Source organism: Chiloscyllium punctatum, chromosome 30 (assembly GCF_047496795.1).
Source record: "Chiloscyllium punctatum isolate Juve2018m chromosome 30, sChiPun1.3, whole genome shotgun sequence".
NCBI lineage: Eukaryota > Metazoa > Chordata > Chondrichthyes > Orectolobiformes > Hemiscylliidae > Chiloscyllium > Chiloscyllium punctatum.
The window spans coordinates 40236496-40261598 of record NC_092768.1 but is presented as its reverse complement, the minus strand read 5'-3'; positions in this window follow the sequence as shown (position 1 = coordinate 40261598).

The following is a 25103-nucleotide window of genomic DNA, read 5'->3' as shown; positions in this document are numbered from 1 at the left end:
CAGGACATGGTGATACAATGTGCACTAGATGGTTTACCCTGACATATTCAGTCGTCTGAAATGTTGCTCCATCTTCTGGCCAGTCTGCTCCCTAATGTTCCCAGTAGTCCCATTGCTGTAAGTACACATTGGATATTTTGATATGGCTGGCTGGTCGTGGTGTGTGGAGGGGAAGGTTTCTTCAGCTAAGACAGTCTTTATGTTTTGTTTCTACGTGGACACGCAAAGATGATGGGAATGGCTAACTGCTTCTGAATGAAGAGGCTATGGATGCTCCAAGGACAATGTGTATTCACCCACATGATATACTATGCGTGGGAAGTCTACAACATCAATGGGCTGAGATTTCCTTCAATTCTCTCCCCATTGACATGGGAACCCCACAGAGCCATGTACACCATCGGGAATTCCACTACACCAGGAAAACAAGGATGCACTCGGCAGCTCCCAGCTGAGGGAGAAAAATTGTATTCGCCTCATTCAACATGTATATCCTCTCTCATCGAACGCTGACACTGATTTCAACATACTGGGAGATGATGGATATGTCATCCACTCCACGTGGAAAGTTCCAGATCATAGAAAGTGAACGAAACTCTGACCCTAACAGTCACTGACGACACAGTCTTCTTCTTGATGTGAAGCTACAAATCGTACTGAAGGAGGTGACACCGCTCTGTGATCAGGTCCTTTATCAATCAAGGTCCTCTCTCACTCTGCTCCTGGGTTAAGTTTAGCTTGGGAAGTTGTTATTGCAAAACCCGGGGTGAATACGGCAGAAACTCTTTCCCACACATTCTCTCCAGTTTTCAAGCTTCCACTCTCTGCAGCCTCTATTCCTTTTTTTTTATGTTGCACAATCAGATACTGTAACTGCAGAGGAATGGGTGAGGGGTGCTATTGAGCCTCACACCTCTGTTACAGAGGGACAGTGAGCGATCATGGCATCTTTCGAGATGCTCTGAGGAACAAGAGGAGGCGAATCACCTTCTCACATCTGTTACAGCAAGAGGAGGAGACCATTCATCCTCTTGAAGACGTGATCTGCATGGATTTCAGAAAGGCAAAAGTGACAAATGCAGATGCTGAAAATGAGAGTCTAGATTAGAGTGGTGCTGGAAAAGCACAGCAGGTCAGCAGCATCCAACGAGCAGGAAAATTGACGTTTCGGGCAAAAGCCCTTCCTGATGAAGGGCTTCTGCCCGGACTATTGAAATTCCTTCTCCTCGGATGCTGCCTGACCTGCTGTGCTTCTTCAGCAACACACTAATCTCGAAATTTATTGCAGTAAGGCATTCGACAGGGATCTCCATGAGATACTGGTTACCAAGGTTAGAATTCATAGAATACAGGGAAAATTAGCCATTTGAATACAGAACAGGTCTGAAGGTCGAAGACAGAGGGTGGTGGTGTAGGTTTGTTTTTCAGACTGGAGGCCTGTGACCAGCAGAATACCACAATAATTGATATTGCGTCCACTACTTGTCGTCATTTATATAAATGATTTGAATGTGAACACAGAGGGTAGAATTAGTAAGTTTGCATATGACACCAAAATTGGGTGTGTAGTGGACAGATTACAACAGGATCTTAGTAAATGGGTCAGTGGGCTGAGAGTGGCAGCTGGAGTTTAATTTATATAAATGTGAGGTGCAACATTTTGGAAAAAATACATCTTAGCAGAATTTATAAAATTAATGATAAAGTCCTACGGAATATTGATGAACAGAGACCTTGGAGTGCAGCTTCAGTTTTTCTTGAAGAGAGTCGCAGATAGATACAATAGTGAAGAAGGAATTTGATATGTTTTCCTTTATTTATCAGAGCATTGAGTACAGGGGAGGGAAGGTCATATTGTGGCTCTGCAGGACGTTGATTAAGCTGCTTTTGGAATATTGAGTGTAATTCTGGTCTCCTCCCCATCAGAAGAACGTCGTGAAACTTGAATTCCTTTAGAAAGGATTTACAAGGATTTTGCAAGGAGTGGCGGATTTGAGCTATAAGTAGAGGATGAATGGGCTGGTGCTGTTTTCCTTGGCACATCAGAGGCTGAGGGGTGACCTAAGAGAGGTGTATAAAATCATGAGGGTCATCGATTGGATAAATAGACAAAGTCTTTTCCCTAGGGTGGAGGTGTTCAGAACTAAAAGGTATAGTTTCCAGGTGAGAGGAATAAGATGTAGAAGAGATTAAATGTGAACTTTTCCACGCAGAGGGTTGTGTGTGTGTGTGTGTGTGTGTGTGTGTGTGTGTGTGTGTGTGTGAAATGAGCTGCCAGATGAAGTAGAGGTGGCTGGTACAATTGTTGCATTGAAAAAGCATCTGGATGGATATTTGAATAGGAAAGGTTTGGTGGGATATGGGCCAATTGCTGGAAAATGCGAAAGACAAGGTTGAGATATCTGGTCGGCATGGACGACCTGGACTGAAGGATCTATTTTCGTGGTCTGCATCTCTATGAATCTATGATTCGATGGCACTCAAGCCTGTTACAGTTTTCGCTCCTCAAATCTGCCATACAATCGCACAACCCATCAGCCTATTTGCTCAGTTATTCACAGTAAAAAAGAGCACAACTACTTTAATCAGATTTTAATGATGTTTTACAGCAACAGGAGAAAGATTTTCAGTCAATCGAAGCTATCTGAATGGGAAGAGGCCATTCAATCCCTCAACTACAAGCCACAGGTGAAGCAGGATAGCACACAGCTATTGGAGCTTGTTCCTCAGGAGTCGTAGGAGAACATTTACTTTTACAAACCTGGGACATGGGAACAGGAGGCAGTCATTCAACTGCTCGAGACTAGGATACAGGGACAAGAGACAGTCAATCAACTGGGTGAGACTGGGGCACAGGGACAGGAGGCAGTCATTGAATTGCTCGAGACGAGGACACAGGGACAGGAAGTAGTCAATCAACAGCTCGAGACTGTGACACAGGAACAGGAAGCAGTCATTCAACTGCTTGAGACTGGATATAAGCACAAGAAGGATTCATCCAACTTTTCGATACTAGGACACAGTAACAGGAGGCAGTCATTCAACTGCTTGAGACTGGGATACAGGAACACGACACAGTCATTCAACTGCTTGAGACTGTGACATGGGTACAGGAAGCAGTCATTCAACTGCTCGAGTCTGGGATACAGGAACAAGAGGCAGTAATTCAAATGGTTGAGACTGGGACACAGGACAGGAGGCAGTCATTCAATTGTTCGAGATTGGGATACGGGAACAGGATGGAGTCATTCAACTGCTGCAGACTGGGACACAGTGACAGGAGGCAGTCACTCAACTGCTCAAGACAGGGACACACAAATAGGAAACAATCGTTCAACTGCTCGGGACTAATACACAGGGAAATCTGGAGTCAAGTGAGCTCCCAGGATCTTGATACCTAGAAACAGGAGGGGACTCACTCCTCCCCAATATGGGGCACTGGGAGAGAAGGGGAATTGGCTTGTTGCAAACAGAAATATATGAATGATTTGCAGGAACGATTCATCCAATCCTGCCCCACCATTAATTAAGACCATGGCTGATCTGATTGTGAGTCCTCATTCCATTTTATAGGGATACCCTTTGCTGCAGACTATGCTCCATTTTTTGTTCAAGTTGCAGACCCAGATGTTGTAACTACAGTAACTGTGACTCATCCAGACTGGGTTACCAAACCCGCTGGTCTTCTTGACCGTCCACTGCAGCTTAAAGCATAAACGCCACGAAACCAATCCCAGCATTTCCACTAACCTCCCAAAACCAGAATTATGTCAAACGTCCTCAACTCCAAGTTAAAAGCCTGGTCTGAATCAATAACAGTTGAAGGGATTCCTTATGTTATTGAGCATATGATCAGCAGAGAGTGATAAATAATGGCATCAGTGAGCAGTCACAGAACAAGTTGCAAAGACTCATCTCAAAGCTGCTGAAACCCCACTGTCCAACATGGAGCACAGGGCAGGACACCGGGAAGTCAAAGAAACTACAAACTATATTTTAAAAAATTATTTCTCAAGTTCTGAATGGTGGAACCTGATGCTCTATGATGAGCAACACTAAGGGCCAGGGAAAGTTTCAGGACAGTTATTCACATTCAAACTGGACAATTAAAACTGGATGTCGGTAAATCAGTTTAAACACCCACAAATTGGAGCGGTTTGGGAAATAGTCAGAGGGAGAGAGACTGGGAGACAGTGTAATGGAAGGGTGTGGTCACAAGTTTCAGAATACCGAAGTGAAGACATTTAAATAGCATCTAGCAACACAGGCTGGTAATTTCACGAACAATGAATTCATGGTATATTGGAGTGAGTTCAGACATAGAATTTCGGAGATGCACAGACCAACGCATCCATGCCGACCAGATATCCTGAATTAATCGAGTCCCATTTGCCAACACCTGGCCCGTATCATTCTAGCGCCTTCTTATCCATATACACATGCAAATGCTTTTTAAATGTCATAATTGTACCAGCCTCCACCACCTCCTCTTTGTCATTTCTTCAAAAAAAAACAAGAAAGTGAGAACTGCAGATGCTGGAAACGCAGGGTCGAAAAGTGTAACATTGGAAAAGCACAGCAGTTCAGGCAGAATCTGAGGAGCAAGAGAGACACTTTTCTGGCATAAGCCATTCATCAGGAATTTCCTACGCACAAAGCCATGTTGACTGTCTCGAATTAGTCCTCACCTTTCAAAGGACATGTAAATGCAATGTCTCATAATCCCCTCCAACAAATTGTTCGTCATTGACTTTAGACTCGCCAGCCTATAGTATCCTGGTTTCCCTTTACCATCTTTCTTAAATACTTCAAATATTGGCACACATTTGTCTTCAGGAACCTCACCTGCGGCTGCCGATGATAAAAGTATCTCAGCAAGGGGCCCAGGAATCACTTCCTCTAGCTTCTCACAGAACCCTAAGGTACATCTAATCAAGTCCCGGGGATTTATCCAAATGTATCAATTTTCAAACCTCCAGCATCTCCTCCACTGTAAAACCGGGAATTTTCAAGACATCATCATCTGCTTCTGAAGTTCTCTAGCTTCTAAAGCTTTCTGCACCATAAATACTGGTGCAAAATATTCATTTAATACCACCCCCATCTCCTACAGCTTTGCACATCGGCAGCCTTTCTGATCTTGAAGGGGCTCTATTGAATGTGGCCCCCTTGTTCAAGAAGGGGAGTAGGGATAGCCCGAGTAACTATAGGCCAGTGAGTCTCATTTCTGTTGTGGGCAAAGTCTTAGTGAGAATTGTAAGGGATAGGATTTATGAACATATGGATAGGAATAATGTGATCAAGGATAGACAGCATGGTTTTGTGAAGGGCAGGTTGTGCCTCACAAACGTATTGAATTCTTTGAGAAGGTGACCAAAGAAGTGGACGAGGGTAAAGCAGTAGATGTGGTGTATATGGATTTTAGCAAGGAGTTCGATAAGGTACCCCACGGCAGGCTAATGCAAAAACTACGGAGGTATGGCATTGAGGGTGCATTAGAGGTTTGGATTAGGAATTGGCTGGCTGGAAGGAGACAGATGGTAGTAGTTGATGGTATAGGTTCATCTTGGAGCGCAGTTACTAGCGGTGTTCCACAAGGATCTGTTTTGGGACCATTGCTGTTTGTCATTTTTATAAATGACCTGGAGGAGGGGCTTGCAGGCTGGGTGAGCAAGTTTGCGGATGACACGAAAGTCGGTGTAGTTGTGGACAGCGAAGAAGGATGTGGCAGGTTACAGCGGGATATAGATAAGTTGCAGAGCTGGGCAGTAAGGTGGCAAATGGAATTTAATCTAGCTAAGTGTGAAGTCAATCACTTTGGTAGGAGTAACAAGAAGATGGATTACTGGGCTAATGGTAGACTACTTGGTAGTGTGGATGAGCAGAGGGATCTTGGTGTCCATGTACACAGATCTTTGAAAGTTGCCACCCAGGTGAATAGTGCTGTGAAGAAGGCATATGGTGTACTGGGCTTTATTGTAAGAGGAATTGAGTTTCGGAGTCCTGAGGTCATGTTGCAGTTGTATAAGACTCTGGTGCGGCCTCATCTGGAGTATTATGTGCAGGTGTGGTCGCCATACTATAGGAAGGATGTGGAGGCATTGGAACGAGTGCAGAGAAGGTTTACCAGGATGTTGCCTGGCATGGTAGGAAGATCGTATGAGGAAAGGCTGAGGCACTTGGGGCTTTTCTCATTGGTAAAAAGAAGGTTTAGGGGAGGTTTGATAGAGGTGTACAAGATGATTAGGGGTTTAGATAGGGTTGACAGTGAGAACATTTTTCAGCTAATGAAGTCAGCTGTTACTAGGGGACACAGCTTTAAATTAAGGGGTGGTAGGTATAGGACAGATGTCAGGGGTAGATTTTTTACTCAGCGGGTTGTGAGTTCATGGAATGCCCTGCCAGTAGCAGTGGTGGACTCTCCCTCTTTATGGTCATTTAAGCGGGCATTGGACAAGCATATGGGAGTTATTGGGCTCGTGCATGTTAGGTAGGCTTCGGTTGGCGCAACATCGACGGCCGAAGGGCCTGTACTGCGCTGTATGTTTCTATGTTCTATATTCTATATTCTATTTTCTATATTCTCTCCTCAGTTACATTTTTTTTGTCCGAAATGTGTTTGTAGAATCGCTTTGGATTCTCCTAAACCCTATTTGCCAAAGGTTCCTCATGACCCCTTTTGTCGTCCTCATTTCCTCTTAAGAGTACGCCTATTACCTTTAGATTCTTTTAGGGATTCACATTAACTCTGAAATTAAGTCTAATGACGATTCTGTATCCATTTTCAACTGTTGGTAAAATCCATCTGGTACACTGATGCCCTGTAAGGAAGCAAACTGCCATCCTTCTCTGGTCGGACCTACATGTGACCCCAGACCCACAGCAATGTGGTTGACTCTTAAATGACCTCTGGGAAATTAGGGAAGGGCAATAAATGCTAGTCTAGCCAATGAATCCGACCCCGTGAATGAATAATGAAAAAAATCTCGATTCCTGCCGTCTATACCTGAGATATCCTTACCTCCTTTCCGTGGCCAGAACCTAAATTTTTCCAGTTACGCAGCATTCCTTATAGCTACCAGTCTGGCCCTTCGCCCTGATAGGAACATACTGTCTCCGTGCTCTTGACATTCCGTTTTTTAAGCTTCCCACTTCTCAGCTGGCCCCTTATCTGTGAATATCTGTCCCAATCGACTTTTGAATATTCTTGCCTCATATCATCAAACTTGGCCTTCCTCCAGTTTAGAACATTAAATTTTAGATCCAGTTTATCCTTTTCATCTTTATTTGGAATTGTGATTACTTTCTCCAAAGTGCTTCTCCACTGATACATCAGTCATCTGTCCTGCCATATTGCCCAAGATTTGGTCAAGCTTAGCTCCTTCTTGGCGATGGAGAGCGTTGAACAAGAAGCTGCACCTTGTAACTGGGAGTGGGGTCAACAGAAACATTGTCACATTAGGCTGAATCTAATAATTATTTGTCTCAGTGTCACACTCAATGAAAATTTCCTGGCGCTATCTTCTCGAACTAACCTAATTAACGACCTACCCCGCCCTATAGTTTCCGTCTCATTCAATGCTAGCAGGATTCGCCCATCCATCATGGCTGGCGGAACTCACCATCGCTGAGATGCCACTGGATATTCAGTGATCCCTGAGGCTAGTGCCATGTTTAAAAGGCCAAAGGGCACTCAGTTGTGCTTTCTCAGTTTGGAGCTGCCCTACATGGAATTTAACCCGAGAATAACAGTTAGGCTGCAATTACACCATGATTTGTTGGCAGGTCCTCGGAGGTTCTGGTGAATGGGCTAATACAGAGGGGGAACCATTCACTTCCCAGACGGGGCCACACCACCAGACCCACTGAACATGGTCTGAGCTCACCACCTAGCTCGGTGCAGTATCTGCGGTCTGAAGAAATGACCAGCAATACAGGACAAACATTAATACCCTGCTCTGCCAGATTAAGAGTCACCGTAGTCTCTCTGCTCCCTCACACTCACTGTGTATGCGTTGCAGCACATACCCCTGAACAAGGTTCATGCTCCATCAATCTCACTGTTGCATGCAGCACCTACCCTCTTTCTGTCCCTCTCTCTCTCCCACCCACACCCCCCCCCCCCCGACCCCGCCAACCACTATACCCCGCACCCGAATAACACTGCATGGATACAACACTGTTAGCTGACTCCCTCTGGAAACATCACAATTTCCGCTGCCTACACCAGCACTAGCTCACTTATTCCCCATACCAGCGCTAACAGAAGGACTACTAAATCCCACCATGACTCCATCCCTGCCTTTCTCCCATTCCAGAAGAATCAGCCTTGAATAGGACAGAAAGTGCCAAGCCGGGTAGTGGAGTGCCTGATACCTGTTCCTTCACACCCGAACCCCGCCATGTGGGGAGGACCTTGGCACGAGCCAGAGAGGACTGGGACGGATCCTGTAGAGATTCCAAACCATCAATGCCCCAGCACTGTTCAGTGAAGAGGAATTCTCATTTTAAACTCACTGTCAGTTTCGGGCCCCATGGCACAACTAAGATGCCATGGATCTGGTGCCATTTCTCTTTTGTGTCGATCTTGGACAAATGAAATCTCCACGGTCTTGGTGTGCAGGAGGGTGGGCTCGCAACACATCATCTCCCCCACATCCGAGGAATGGAGCTTTGAGGCTTCCTCCTACACATCCTCCTGTAAACTAATCTGTGATATTCACTCCTCTCCCCACTTATCCTGACATCTTTAATAGTCTGTGCTCACAAATACCCAAGGCCCTCTGCTCCTACACCCTCTTTATAAAGGTACAGATCTTCAGGATACATTGTCGCAGAGAGATACACATGCATCCAATGACACGCGCACAACACAGGCACACAGTGCCAAACAGACAAAGACACCCACGCATGGTGACACATAAATACACACACACACACTCATGCACATACACATACTCACGTACACACAAATATGCACACACATACACACACAGGCACATACACACTCACACACATACACACATAATTAAACACACAGGTACATACACACGGACACACAGACACATACAAACACACACATACACACGCACAGACAGCCACAAATACACATACACACAGACACACACACAGGCACGTACTCACACACAGAATGCCACACAGACACGTACACACAGACACACACATGTACACACGTACACACACAGACAGCCACAAAGACACGTATACACATACACAAACATGTGCTCACACACAAACAGCCATACAGACATACACACAGAAACACACGCACATGCATACACACATAAACGCGTACATGCACAGACATATATATGCACACTGACAGCTACACAGATACATACATACACACACGCACATACACACATAGACACATACACACAGACACAGATTTCATCAGTTACCTCACTTCCCTTGCCCCCACCTTATCCCAGATGCAACCCTCCAAATCTGCAGCGCCCACTTGAACTTCACTACCTGTCCATCTTCCTTCCCATCTATCCGATCCACTCTCCGTTCACCCTATCACCTTCATTCCCACCAAAACGCACTCACAGACAGATACAGACACACACACGCACAGAAACACACAGACACACATAGATACGCACACGCGCACACACACAAACTCACAGGAAAACACAGACAACAACATTCCCCACACACACATGCAGGCGCCGACACATACACACATGCAAAGCGCACTCACACACACGCATTCAAAGGCACGTGCGAACATTCACCTCCATACACACACACAGGCACAACCACAAACAGAAACACGCACACACGCACAAACACACAAATGTACGCAAGCACTCACAGATGCTTACACACATGCACACAGACCGACACACACACACAGACACATACACACACACACACGCACATGCTCACACACATGCACACATACGAACACATAGATACCCGTTCATCACACACAACAGATACATGCATGCACACACACAGGCACAGGCACATACAGTCCAACACACACACTCACACGCACACACACACATACATCCACACACCACCCACGCAGACACACACAGATCTACAGAGACATGCACATGCAGATACACGCACATATAGACACACACAGATACACATACAAACATGCACACATAGCAGCACAGCAACACACAACACACACACGTGCAAATACACACCCTCAGTTGGCGTAGAGCGGATTGTTGTTGTAGAGAGGCCCTCAGCGTGGAACATGCTCATGTGGAGATTAGAGTCTAGATTAGAGTGATGCTGGAGAAGCACAGCAGGTCAGGCAGCATCCGAGAAGCAGGAAAATCGACGTTTAGGGCAAAAGCCCTTCATTAGGAATAGCTGATGAGGGTTTTTTGCCCAAAACGTCGATCTTCCTGCTCCTCGGATGTTGCCTGACCTGCTGTGGTTTTCCAGTACCACTCTAATCTAGACTCAGGTTTCCTACATCAGCAGTAATTGTTGTTACCTCATGCAGAGGTTAGTCTGTACTCTCTCTGCAGTGTGGAAGTGATTTGTCTTTGGGCAGTATTCCTGAGATACAGTGTACATATAAAAGAGTATTTCAATTGCAATAATATCCAAGCAACTCGGAGTGAACCATTCCGGAGGAATATGAGATAAAATGAATTTTCGTGCACTTTCTGTAACGTGCAATGTTTAGCAACTTACCCTTACAAATATCCTTACATATGAGAAAGGATTCGAAAGTTCTACAAAAAGACCAGCAGTGTGTGGCATTGTATTACTTTAAACAAAAGAGGGACAGGCAGAGGCAGAGGGATGAAGGGAGGCTTTCGCCCCTATTTCAATTATTCACTCCCAAAACAAAAGAGTTCTCATTGTACAGAGATGCAGAGACAGCGATACAAACATGTATTTATGTCACAGAGAAATATATATTACTGAAACAGATCCTTTGGTCCAACTCATCCCTCCCAACCAGATGTCTTAAATTAATTTAGTTTCATTTGCCAGTATTTGGCACATTTCCCACTAAACCATCCCTTTTCATATACCAATCCAGATAACTCTGAAAAGTTTTCATTGTATCAGTCTCCATCACTTCCTCACGTAGTACATTCCATTCACGCACCACCTTCTGTGTGAAGGCGTTGCCCCTTTGGTCCCTTTTAAATTTTTCCCCTCCCATCTTAAACGTATGCCCTCTAGTTTTGCACTCACGCACTATGGGAAACAGACCTTCCTTATTTACCCTACACATGCCCTTCATGATTTTGGAAACCTCTATAAGGTCACCCCTGAAAGATATTTATTTATTTTAATGTAGTCACAGCAGCAATTTTTCAACACAGCACCAACAGCCAAAAAATGAAATTAATGGTGAAGATTATTAGTTATTTTGTTAAAAGGACCCATGTTAATCTGGCTAATAGGAAATCTACCCTCGTCCTCAATATGTGCCTGGTGAAAATTGAGCACACGAGTGAGGGGGGAGTATAGTTTAAGTGCTGCATCTGAAAGCCAACATTTTTCACCAGGTAGCGTTCTACTCCAGTGTTAGTCTATATTCTGTGCTCATCTTTTGAACTCTGAGGGATCAAGATCGTTGACAGTACGACCTCCACCTGATTATCTGACCCTAATGGCCCTAATGGAATGTTGCTGTGCTCAGAAACACTTTAAAAACCAGCAACATAGCACAGGAGGCGTCCATGTAACCTTTCTAAACTGCTACAGAGAAACAGGGGAGCCCCAGGAGATGCAGAATAGCGATAATTCCTCATTTTCAGGCTGAAAAACTGTAGCTAGTGAGTTTCCTCAGGGATCAGTGTGAGGTCATCACAATTTACAATCTCGATTAATGATTTGGGCGAAGGGACTGAATGCATTGGAGCTCAATAAAATGTCAAGCAGAGACAGAGCGTCTGCAGAAAAGACTTACAAGGATACAGCTGGGATTGGAGGGTTTGAGGTTTAGGGAAAGGCTGGATAGACGGAGAGTTTATTTTTTACCGTGGAGCATTGGAGACTGAGGCGTGACATTATAGAGATTTCTAAAATCATGCAGTCCATGGATAGTATGAATAACCAAGGTCTTTTTTCCCAGAATAGATGAGATCAAAACTAGACGGCAAAGATTTAAGATGAGAGGGAGAAGGTATTAAAGGGACCTGAGGGACAAAATTTTCATGCAGAGGGTGGTGTGTGTATGGAATGAGCTGTTGTGGTTCTGTTCGCCGGGCTGGAATTTTGTGTTGCAGACGTTGCGTCCCCTGTCTAGGTGACGTCCTCAGTGCTTGGGAGCCTCCTGTGAAGCGCTTCTGTGATGTTTCCTCCGGCATTTATCGTGATTTGTATCTGCCACTTCCGGTTGTCAGTTCCAGCTGTCCACTGCAGTGGCTGGTCCAGTTCGATGTGCTGATTGATTGATCTGTGGATGAATTCCATGCCTCGAGGAATTCCCTGGCTGAACTCTGTTTGGTTTGTCCTATAATAGTAGTGTTGTCCCAGTCGAATTTATCTTGCTTGTCATCTGAGTGTGTGGCTACGAAGGCTAGCTGGTCGTGTCGTTTCATGGCTAGTTGGTGTTCATGGATGTGGATGGTTAGTTCTCTTCCTGCTTGTTTTGTGCAGTCTTGGCATGGGATTTTGTACACTGCATTAGTTTTGCTCATGCTGGGTATCGGGTCCTTCGTCCTGGTGAGTTGTTGTCTGAGAGTGGCTGTTGGTTTGTGTGCTGTTATGAGTCCTAGTGGTCGCAGTAGTCTGGCTGACAGTTCGGAAAATGCTCTTGATGTATGGGAGTGTGGCTAGTCCTTTGAGTTTCGTCACGTCCTCGTTCAATTGTCTTTTTCTTAGGCATCTATTGATTGAATTGCGTTGGTATCCATTTTTGGTGAATACATTGTATAGGTGTTCTTCTTCCTCTTTTTGCAGTTCTGGTGTACTGCAGTGTGTTGTGACCCTTCTGAATAGTGTCTTGATGCAACTTCTTCTGTGTGTGTTGGGGTAGTTGATTTCATAGTTTAGAAATTGGTCTGTGTGTGTAGCTTTCCTGTAAACCTTTGTATACACCACATTTAGAGTTGCAATTACTTGCTGTCCTGTCTGAATTCTGTCAGTGACTTATTACTAAGGACATCCACGTCCTTTTCAGCATCATTACATCCCAAATTTTCACCATTGAATAAACATAAATGTAAATGATGGGACTTGCTGTTCATAACTGAATCATTGTATCCCTTGCGAACGGCTGTTGTCTAAGCACTGATCATTCTTATACCCAACAAACCTTCAGTCCAGAGAAAATAAAGCTACTCTCTTCATTCTCACGATTATCCAATATATAATCGATTCGTTATATTCCACATAGAGCTACTCATGGACTCTAACTTGATCCACTCACCTGTATTCAATCATGTGAAACATCTTCTGAAAATTCAAATACTCCACTCGCACTGGTTCTCAACTGACGATGTCACAATGGAAAACCTCGACCAATTACAGCAGGTTTATCAAAGATCATTTCCCTTTCCTGAACCTAGGCCGACTCTCCCAAATTATATCATTATTATCCAAGTGTCTAATTGTCACACTCCTTATAAAAGGTTCCGATGTTTTTTCTCACAGCTGACATTAAGCTATCCACTATTTAGTTTTCTGTTTCCCCCTCCATCCAGTTTTAAGTATATAGGTTCACTAGAGCTGCTTTCCAGTCTGCAAGATCCTTTCCAGAATCTAACCACCTTTGAAGAATAATCAGTAGTTCTTACACTTGACCTATTGCCACTTCCTCAATACTCTGGGAGGTAGCAACTTACCAAGATTCAACTCAATTAGATTTTCAAAGAAATACTCTTCATTAACTCTAATTACCTGCAGTTCCTCATTTTCAGCAGTCACTCTGCTCCCTCGTATTTCTAAGCTTTGATTCTGTGCCTGCCCTATGGAGATGGAACCAATGTATTCCTCTAAGCGGGCAGATAGGGTCTGCCAGCGAATGAATACGCTGGAGGAGTGCACTTCAGAAATGGTAGATATGTTGCCCACTCTGGCCTGGAACGTTCCAGAGTCAATTCAGTTCACTTCATGGTGAGTGTCAGCGCAGTCCTGTCCCTGGTATGACGCTACAGATTATACTGAGGAGGAGACACAGCTCAGTGACCACCTCATTTTTGAAACAAGCTGTTGTCATACTTTACACATGGAATGGGTCCAGATTAGACAAATGTTCCTGGAAATCCTACTGACGTGGCAGTGTCCTGCTTCTCCCTATTTATAGAGCTTCTCTTCTGTGTAGTGTCTGCTCCATTTGTTTATCATGGATCCAGACACTCTGTAAAGGCTGTGACCAGTTCTCCCTGAATGAATGCAACAGTTGACAATACAAACGATAGTAAAGCGTCCAGAGGACCTCCACTGACTTTCCAATGATGGGAGCAAGTCAAATCTCCACACACATGGTGCTCCCATTCAGTGTTGAAAGTAATTCCCCCTCCTCAGTTTCTCTTCCTGGCTGAAAAAGCCGTTGCACCTCGGCACAGTCCCACAGTCACCGTTCCTCTCTCCAAAGAAGCAGTTGACAGTGTAACATCACTTTTCTCTGTATCATAGCAGCTATAACAGCAGCACCAGGATTGCCAATGGAATTGATCACCACACTCAGAGAACAGAGTCAGTGGGAACATGACTTACTTTAAACAGAGACATTCTTAAATGAACAGAATATTCAGGAATATGGTAATCGTGGAAATGTAAGAATACCTTCTCATTCTCTTTTCCTTCCAGTTCATTGTCGGCAATCCCTTTGCTTCTTTTCCTCTGTCTCTCTCTCTCTCTCTCTCTCTCTCTCTCTCTCTCTCTCTCTTTCACCCGACAAATTCACAGTTCGTTTCAGTTTTGATATCGGCTCACTGGACTGCAAAATTTCTGTTTCTCCCAACGGAGACTGCCATACCTGCTAAGATTCTCCAACACTTTCAGACACTGGAGAATTTTGTTTCCGATCTCCATTATCGACAGTTTCTTGCTTTATTTCACCTTTAATGTGGTTGTTTCACGGGATGTCACCATCACTGGCAAGGACAGCATTTGTTGTCCATCACGAAATGCCCTTGAGTGCGAGACCATTTGTCAAGCCAATATGGAGCCAATCATATTATTATTGGTCTGAAATCACATCTATCCCAGACTGGGCAATAATGTAAAGTTTCTTTACCAAAGACTATCAGTAAAATAATAAAAGAAATCCTGATGGTTTATTGTTGCCATGAGTAAAATTGGGTTTCATTCCAATATCTGTCATTCGAATTTATGTTCTGTGGTAGAATTTGAAATAATGCCTTTTGAGTCATATCCTGTCCTCTGAATTAAACACCTAGTGACATTATTACTCTCATACGGAGTCCATATTGTTACATAACTGTAGAGACAAGTAACGTTTATGACCAAAATATTTGTAACGGGGAAGAGTGATGAGAAAAGAACTGGAGCCATAAAATCTGAAGCTAACAAAGGGGTAAATGTCGGCTCATTCAGCAACAGCACTGAGGAAGAGATGGAGGCTGGAGATATTATGGAGGTGGGACATATTATGGAGGTGGTTTGATGACAGAGAGAACACGGAGACATAAAAAGTTCTGGGTAAAAGAGAGACTCAAGGTTCTGAACAGTCTTGTTCCTTCTTAAATGTTTATGAGTGCGGAGACTGAAATTCGTGGAAATGAAGTGAGTTTGTGACTGAAATTGAAGATAAATTTTATGTATTTGCTCAATATAAATAACCGAAGTTGCAATAATCTTTACTATCGTTTATAGAATTGACAGAGATAGACTTACCAGGAACACCAACAATACCGAGGATGGGATAGTATCCCGCCTGAATAATCATCAGTACAGATCGTATCCGCAAGTGTAAACCTGGCCAATCCTCAGAAAGATAGTAAAGACCTAAGGACAAACCCTTGACAATTGTTGTAACATTCCTGTCTACTGTTCTCAGATTCTGATCCATTTTTGGAACATTCGAGTGTAATGTTCGAAGACTGTTCCTCTCCCTCTCTCTGCAGCTGCTGATCGCAATCTTGATGATGAAGCTGCCCCGAATAATGTGGTATAACAAGTTGAAAGAAGCCCCTTAGTTATGGAAGAGTGAAACCGTGGTGTGAAACATTTAGGTCCACGGAGACTGAAATCAATCACAAGTCACTGAACAAACACCTTTCAGTGTTTGTCACTGAAACACCAGTTAACACCTTTCACTACAACACATTTATCTCACAATGATACTTGGTCTGGGTGGAATGTCGATATTGATGGCTATTGGGCTTATGGCATATATACAATTATAAATTTAGAGGTGAGGGAGAGAGATTATCTTTTCTCTTTACAAGCTCAATGAATCTACTGTGTTTTGGCAAAGTGGAAACTACTTTGCTCCCGAGTTCGTCTACGTCTGATTCAGAAGGCCTGCTGCCACATTTTGTTTTATGTATTTATGTTTAGCTTCAAAATTTATCTTCCCATCATTTAATGGCTTAGGTATGGTTAGGCATTTTTGAGATGCTACTTCAGTGGCATGGTCTGTTCCTTGTGGTCATTGCAGCTGCGGCCTACTCCTGTGGAGTGATGATCAAGCTCTCCGAGAACCAAGGTCCTCAGTTTACCTTTCGACAGTTATTGCTGGGGTCTCAGCAGAGTTGCAAGATAGCAAATCTTCCCAGGCTGCTACACTCTCTCTCGGAGATTTCTTTCAGAATTATCTTTAGATTTTATTTCCTCCTGGATTGGAGAATTGCATGTGAGGCAATCTGTTTGCTAACTTTGCTTTTTGACAAGTGGGTGTCTATGGGATTGCCGTATTTGAACAATTATTGTTTAGTCGTTAAATAACTTCGCATTATGTTAAGTCTTCAAACAAGATTAAGTTGTTCCATTTTCCTCTTCCTTTTGTTGTATTTTGTCCACAGTGTTTCAATAAACCATATTTTGATTAATGTCAAATATTTGTATCTGAATCACAACACCTCACACTTAGATTTAGAATAAGAAAATGTTCGGGTCGAGACTATTTTCTCGATGTATTTGAGGGGTTCTGCTCTGGCCCATAACAAGAGGGAACAGCGGAATGGGCCGAGGTGGATGAGTAGTAGTTATGTCAGGACTTATATCGGATACTCGATCAACCTCACAGATTCAGCCGGACGTTTATAAGCCCAGATGAGATATCTGTTCACCATGGAGCTCTGCGAGGACCAGGCTAGTGTACTAATCAGTACAAGCCAACAACTTGTCCAGGTTGAAACACTGTGCATGGTTCACTTCCTCACTACGTTTCTTTCCAACAATGCATTCATCTATAAACCTGGAGTACATAATCTGTTCGGCACGGGGTGCTGTGCAGACCACACCATTGCATTGTTCAGTAAACATCGAATAGATACTGTTGAGCTGAGGGAGCTGTGCAGTGAATGGATCTGTAAATCTGTTGCAGTTACCTTCCCAACGTGTAGATCTGTGTACACCACCCTAGTAACATTGCTAGTAACATTGTGTTAGATCGCTTTTGAGCATGGGGAAATTGCACCCCATGCTAGAAGTGACAGGATGTGCAGCACCCATCCATTTGAAACTCCTTTTTCTCAATTGTACCGTGACAAGCAGAGCTGTGGGTGTGAAAATCACTGCCAGAGAGAAGCCCGCAAATCAGTTTAAATACTACCAAAAGGAAGAGTTTGTTTAAAAGAGAGGGGGTAGATTGAGAGAGAATTTCAGAAAAGGATGTGATTGCAAATGTAATTTTCTGAAATTAAAACATTTCGATTGCATCTTGCATTCCCAGGAATAATGGATGAACAGCACATTGATGTCAGTAAAGATGATGGACAGTTTTGAATGAGTATTTGTTCTGCAGCTTTATAAATGGGAGCGGGGCCAGCAGAGTCTTCGATTCATTAGGCTGAATCTAATAATAATTTGACACAGTGCCTTTTACATTGAGTGTGACAAAGGTATCGTCTTAATGAGGCCGAGCCATTTCCTGGTGCTATCATATCGAACTCACCTCATGAACGACCTATCGTAATTCATGGTGTCCCCCTCATTCAATGCCAGCCTGGTTCTCCCATCAATCATGTCTGGAGGTACTCACCATTACCGAGATGCTCCTGGATATTCGGTGATCCCTGGCGCTGCTGCCATCTTTAAAAGGCCAATGCGAACACAGTTGAGCTTTCTCGGTTTGGAGTTGACCTGCAGAGTTTATCCTGAGCATGGCAGATAAGGGAAAATTACTTCACGATTTTGTCAACGGGGGCACAGACGTTTTGGTGGATTGGCTAGTACAAAGAGGGACCATTCTCTTCCCAGAGGGGGCCACACTACCGGAACCACCGACCATGGTCTGAGCTCACCACCTAGCTCAGTGCAGTTCCTGCAGTCTGAAGACATGCCCAACAATACAGGACAAGCATGAATACACTGAATCCACAACACTCAAACACATGTTCACCGGATTCCTTCAAGCACGTGTTCAGGAGCTATTTCCCATGAGGACTGACTCTCTAAACAATTTATTACAGCATTTTTTTATGTAAGCATAAGCATACTTTAAACAGACAAATCAAAAATATCTACTTATTTCATGGTCAACAATATTCAATCACAATCAGTAATTCTGGTTATTTCACTTGTCACATCTAATTGTATTCAGCCAAAGACTGCATCGAGGCACTTGTCTCATTATAAAATGTAATTTCTAGCAGAGAACGTTTCCCTTTTGTCATCAAGCCATTATCTTGAACTTTTTCTGACTCGTAGCTTCTTCCTGCTTATCAAAGTTTCTGTTGTTCTTTGTCTGTTAATATTCCTCTCTATAGTAGTTTCCACTCAGTTGGCTGGATGACTGATGCAGAGGGAGGCCAGCAAAGCAGGTTCAATTCCCTACACTGTCATAGCTTAACATAAAGGGCCCGCTTTCTCAACCTCATCCCCTCATCCGAGTTGTGATGACCCTCAGGTTAAACCACCACGAGTGGTCTCTCTAATGATTGAACAGCACTTGGTTCTCTGGGACGATGGTGACTTTATTCCATCACTGTTCGCATTTCAAAATTTTATCTACATCACCATTTCACCCTGCACTGTATTTCTGGATGATCTGGTTTAATGCAGTTTCATTTCGTCCCACTGCCAGCTTCCCCCCCCCTACAAAGCACATTCCTGCTTGTTGCCCGTTAATCCTTGACTCCGTTGTTATTCCTGAGTCGGTCTGTCTGTGTCGCAATAAACTTCAATATTTCTGCATCCGATGCTATCTGCGGAAGAAAGTTACAAAACAAAAGGTCTCACAATACTCTAAGAAATAAAAATAAATTTTCTCATCTCTCTAATAAATTGAAGAATATTTTTAAAAGAAAAGAATTGAAACAAATAATGTGCCACAATTGCACTTTCAATCAATTCTGTAGGAAGGACGTGTTGCAGCAGCAGTACCCAGTCTGACTGAGAACACAGCTAGAGGGCTATATGTGAAGTTTATATTTGTATCCTTACCTGAGAAAAGATATAATTACATTGGAAGTTGTTCAGAGATGTTTCACTTCACTTACTCCTGGGATGAAGGGTTTATATTATGGAGATTTAACAGGTTACCCTTGGAATGAAAGGTGATTTTATTAAATCATGTAGCACCTTAAGGACAGTGGATCAGTTGGATACTGAATGGGTGTTTGTATCGTCCAGATTTTTTGTCATTGGGCTTTGCACTTTTGTAAAGGGAGTGCATTTCAAGAATAAACGAGTTACTTGTGGCTGACTGAAGAAATCTGACTGAGTTGTTCCTATCATTGAACCTGACCAGTCTGCGACCTATAACATTGGCTGTATCATCGACCTGGCTACATTTAGAATCTGTTGTGTGCAGTGGGGGAGTAGGACTTGAAGATGAAACAGTGACCCCTCCATCCTTGATCAGAAGAGAGTTAAGGAGAGTTTCACAAAGTGGGAATTGATTCAAGTAGGAATTCTCTTTCCCAGAAGTTTGTGATGGGTGAATCGTTATATCATATCGGATATAGTTTTAACTTGATTTTCGATGGACCAGGTAATAAGAAAAGTGAAGGTAGGACCACAATGAGGTGATCCATGACATTTTTATTGGTGGAGTAGTGTCAAAGGGCGAAATGGCCTAGTTGTGCTCTCAAACCTATGTTCTTATGTTCCATTCAGCCTTCAGATCTACTACACAGGAGCAGATCGAGGCCACTCCGATGGTTAGGGGTAGTTTGGGAAAATGCACTGGGAAGTTTCAGCCTGGGTCGAAAAGAGCATTGCCCCCACAATCCCTCTATCCAGGCTTCCCCTCTCTGCAACTTCTGCTCCAGGTGGAGGTCATGTTACAGACCCAGATTCATTGTGAATACAACCCCCATGCCCCACCTAGGGTTAGCTCAAGCAAATCCTCTGCTCTCCCTGAATGTAACATTGCACAACAAAACTGAAAGGAAAATAACTAGTTACTTTCCACTAACTGAACTTGAAAACATAAGAAATAGGAACAGGAGTATGGTATTCGGCCCCTCAAACCTCCCCTGTCATTCAATAAGACTTTGGCTTATCTACTCCAGGGCTAAACTCCACTTTCCTGCCAACCATTTGTATCCCTCAACTCGCCCATATGTCAAAACCCAATCCACCCATTCTGAAAAGACTTTCAATAAGCCAGCTTCCATACTCGCTCCGTGCTGCAATTCTCTGCAATCTGAGAGAAGAAATTTCTCTATGTCTCAAATGAAAACAATATCCCTTATTCTCTATCTACAGCCCCAAGTTCAAGACTCTGTCCAGGAGTAAACCACATTCTCAACATTAACCTTGTCAAGTCCGCTCTGTATATTGTACAATAACATCACCCCATTCACTTCAACTACAATGAATAAATGTCTAAACATTTTAGGTGTGCATGATAGATCAACACTTTCATTCCAAGAATCAACTTAACGTCTCATCCAAGTAACTTGCTGCACCAGCGTGCTAACGTTTTGTTTCATACACAGGAAAAACCCATTCGCTTTTTACTGCACCTCTTTTCTCGAGCCCTCATCATTTAATAACAGACTGCCTTTTGGTTCTCAGGGGAAATGTCCAAGAACTCATACTTTTTTTTACAGTCAACTCCAGTTGCCAATTACGTGACACTCACAGACCTTATCTGTATCTCCTTTCAGATTCCTTACATCCTCACTGCCACCTGCACTCCCACATACGTTTGTGTCATCCACAAACTCAGATATATATGAACTCATCCCCCGTTTCAAATCAACAATATAGATTGTAAATAACTGATGCCACAGGAATGATACTTGTGGTACTCCAGTAGATACATCTCTTTAATCAGATAAGGACCCACTAATCCCGGCTCTCCATGTTTTCTGTGTTAGCCACGCCTTAGCGTATCCAGAACATTTTCTGGCATATTATGAGCCTCTGTCTTGTGCAAGAACCTTTATTTTGCTTTATTGAGAACCATATTGAAACATTTTGCAAAGCTCAATACATTGTCTATCAGTTCCCGCTTATCAAATCTGCTTGTTATGTTCTCAGGAAATGTGCTGCAATATTTTGCATGATTTTACAGTGCAAACCATTACTCCCCTTTCGCTAAACACGTTGACTCTGATTGCGGTAAGCTTTTCAAATGACCTGCAATTCCTTCATGAATAACTCATACTCCCTTCTTGAAGACAGGTGTCACATTGGAGGTTCTCCAGTTTTGCTGGAACACTCCTGCCATCCAAAGAATTATGGAATATTTCACACAGTGCCCACCTGTCACTCTGTAACCACTTTTTAAAACACCGTGTGTCAGTTGCTGATTTGCCTACCCTTGCTCTTGTCTGATTGAGAAAAACCTTGTTCCTTTTGTTAGAGATGGCTCAAGAACTTTGTTCTATTTCCATCTTGCTGATTTTATTGAAATACTTTGTTCCTCCCCCTGTGAGGAACGATGTAAAATACCGATGTAAATTCTCTGTCTGTTCCCTGAAACCATTTCCACATTCACATCCTCCAGGTGTCCCATATATACTTTCCTGACTTTCTTCCACGGGTCACATACACATCGTAAGTTTTTTTTTATTCTGCACGGAAAAAGCTGTTGCAGCTCTTTTGTTTATATTTCTTGCAAATGTTGTAATGCTTTTCTTTTTATTTTTCTTTAAAATATCAGATTCTGGTTCCAACAATGAGCATCCCAAATCTGACCGACACCATTGTTTGCCAATGTGAATTATTAATTTGTGATTGATTAATATTTTTGACAGTCTTTGTGCACCATGGGTCGTTCATCTTTGTATCAAGTCCATCTTTTTGAACCGAATCAATCACTGCTGAGCATTATGAAGTATCTGCTTAAATGTCTCCCACACATATTCTGTGACCTTCATCTGGGTCTATTTTTACATTCCATTTGTTACAACATTGGTTAAACCCAACCTGCTAATTTAAACCTGTAACACAGAAAAGATTTATCCCCTGCAGTAATCTGTGAAAATTCTATAGGCAAAGAACTATCACAAAGGTCACTATTGAAAGTGAAATCTAACAACTTTTTTTTTTTCTTAAAAGTCTAACAGAGAATGATTAACTTACAACTGTTTACAACTCCTTTTTCTAACCTATCTTTTACTTTCTGTTCTATAACACTTGTCCGAGAAAACCCCCAATTATAATTTCCTAAAATATTCAAGTTTTAAAACCAGTCAGCTGTCGAATCTTCTCTTTGTATCTTCCTCTGTCTTCTTTTCATCGTCTTCGGGATTTCTGTTTCACAGATTATCGATAGATAAAAGTACCTTTAGGAGACCTGTTCTGTGGGCAGTCTACATATATTGATGGATTGGCGGTTCTCCTCGAACTGTTCAGTTTGTTTAGTATTTATATCCCAAAGCATTGGATTGTTTCATTGGTGTTAATATTGTCAGAATACCAAATTCAGACTTGACAGGAGTTTGATATGTTGGGGGTTAATTTGAACTTATTGGCCGAATGTGAATTTGTTTTCTGTCTCATAGCAGCCCAGGTCCTGCTAACTGCTGGACCAAATGTTAAAATATAAGTTTTCCAGTACTCTGTGTCCCTCTCTAATTCCTTTAATTCTCTTGAAAGTACAGTGACCCTTACACTTTCATAACACTTCCCTTCTTCAGAAAAAAATGAACCATCATAATGAAATGATGGCTTGAGTTTTTTTTCTCTATTCTGTACACACACTACAATAACCTACAGTTAATTTTGATCTACGTTGACCTAACCTCATGTATACACGCACATATACGCACACATATGTTCGTGAGTCACTGGAATGTTGCGGGTGCGTTCTTCACTCAAAGGACATCACTTTGCATTGATATAGTCCATTTGGGGTTACAAACGCAGGAATTTATTATGCGAGTCTGACAAAGGTAACTGCCAGAAACTACACAGTAAGTTCAACTTGGTGATGTAATTGGCTTGTCCGATTTTATTGATCCAGTCCACCAATCCAGGAATTGGATACGACTCCGATTTTGTAATGGCGTTGACCTTCCAAAACTCCACACAAAATCGTTGAGACTCGTCCGTTTGGGGAACTAAGATGATCAGCGAACTCCACTCACTCTGGTTTGGTTCAATGATGTCCTCATCGAGCTTGGCCTCCACGTCCATCTGGACCTGTCTGGCTTTGAAAGGATTAAGCCAATAGGGGTGTTGTTTTTTGAAAGCAGTATTTCCTCCGTCTGCTTCATGTGCAATGACATTAGTCCTCCCCAACTTATTCTTACGTATGCCCTTATACTATAGTAATAATTGTTTCAACTGCTCCTGAGACAGATAGCTTACTAAACTATCCCACTCCTCAAGAACTTCTTCATTTTTAAAAATCTACTTGACGCACATCAACTTCTACATCATCTCGATTTGATTCCTCACTATGACAGATAGCAACTAACACCTGTTTCCGCTGTTCTTTCTCTCTTGTATAATACAGTTTCAACATGTTGACATAACATACCTGATACTTTTTTTGCATCTGGCGTCTTTACTCGATAATCCACTGGACTCAACTTTTGCTCCATTTGATAGGGACTACTAAACATGGCTTTGAACGGATCTCCTATCAGTGGTAACTGTACTAACACGTCATCCACTCGGTAAGCATCCGAGTCTCAGAGCTTTTACCTGACATCTGCTTCATTCGACATTGTGCTTTTTTAGATGCTGTTTAGCTAACTCACCTGCTCGATTTGATCTCTCGTTCACCTCCGATGCATAATCTCCGACTTTGGTCCTATGAATTTTTCTTTAGTAAATTTCAAAGTGCCTGTCACTTCGTGCATTGATATTAACTCGATGGGAGAGAACTGAATGTATTTGGTTGTGGCATTTCTAATGGCAAACAATGCGAATGGGATCCCTTTATCCCAATCATTCTGGTAATCCTGAATGAAGTTAATCAACATGGTCTTCAAGGTCGGATGCCATCTTTCTAAAGCTTTCTGAAATTCAGGATGATATGCACTAGATTTAAAGTGCTGTAAACAAAAGCTATCCATAACCTCCTTCAACAGCTGAGCAGTAAAATCTGACCCTTGGTATGACTGAATCTCTCTGGGTAGTCCATACCATACGAAGAAAGCTAATAACTCCTCCAATATCCTTTTGGCATAATACTATGGAATGGAATTGCCTCCAGAAATCTGGTAAACACATCCATTATGGTTCACAAGTACAGGTTCACATTTTTTGTTGTCGGAAGGGGACCTACACAATCAATTGTAACCCGCGAGAAATGTTCTTCATATGTGGGAATGGCAACAAAAGGTGTTGGTTTTATTACCACCTGTCACTTACCTAACATTTCGCATATATGCCACACCCTTGTGCATTCCTGGCCAAGAAAATAGTTTTCATACCTTAGCCTGAGTCTTTCGTGCACCTATGTAACTTCCTACAGGACATTAATGTGCTAGCCATCGCAATTTATGTTTGTGTGCAACCAGAAACACGAATCTGGTGCACTTCAGCCCTTTCCTCCGCTGTACTAACCTTCATGGTCTCCATTTCTGCCTGAGGATCCTATCTTT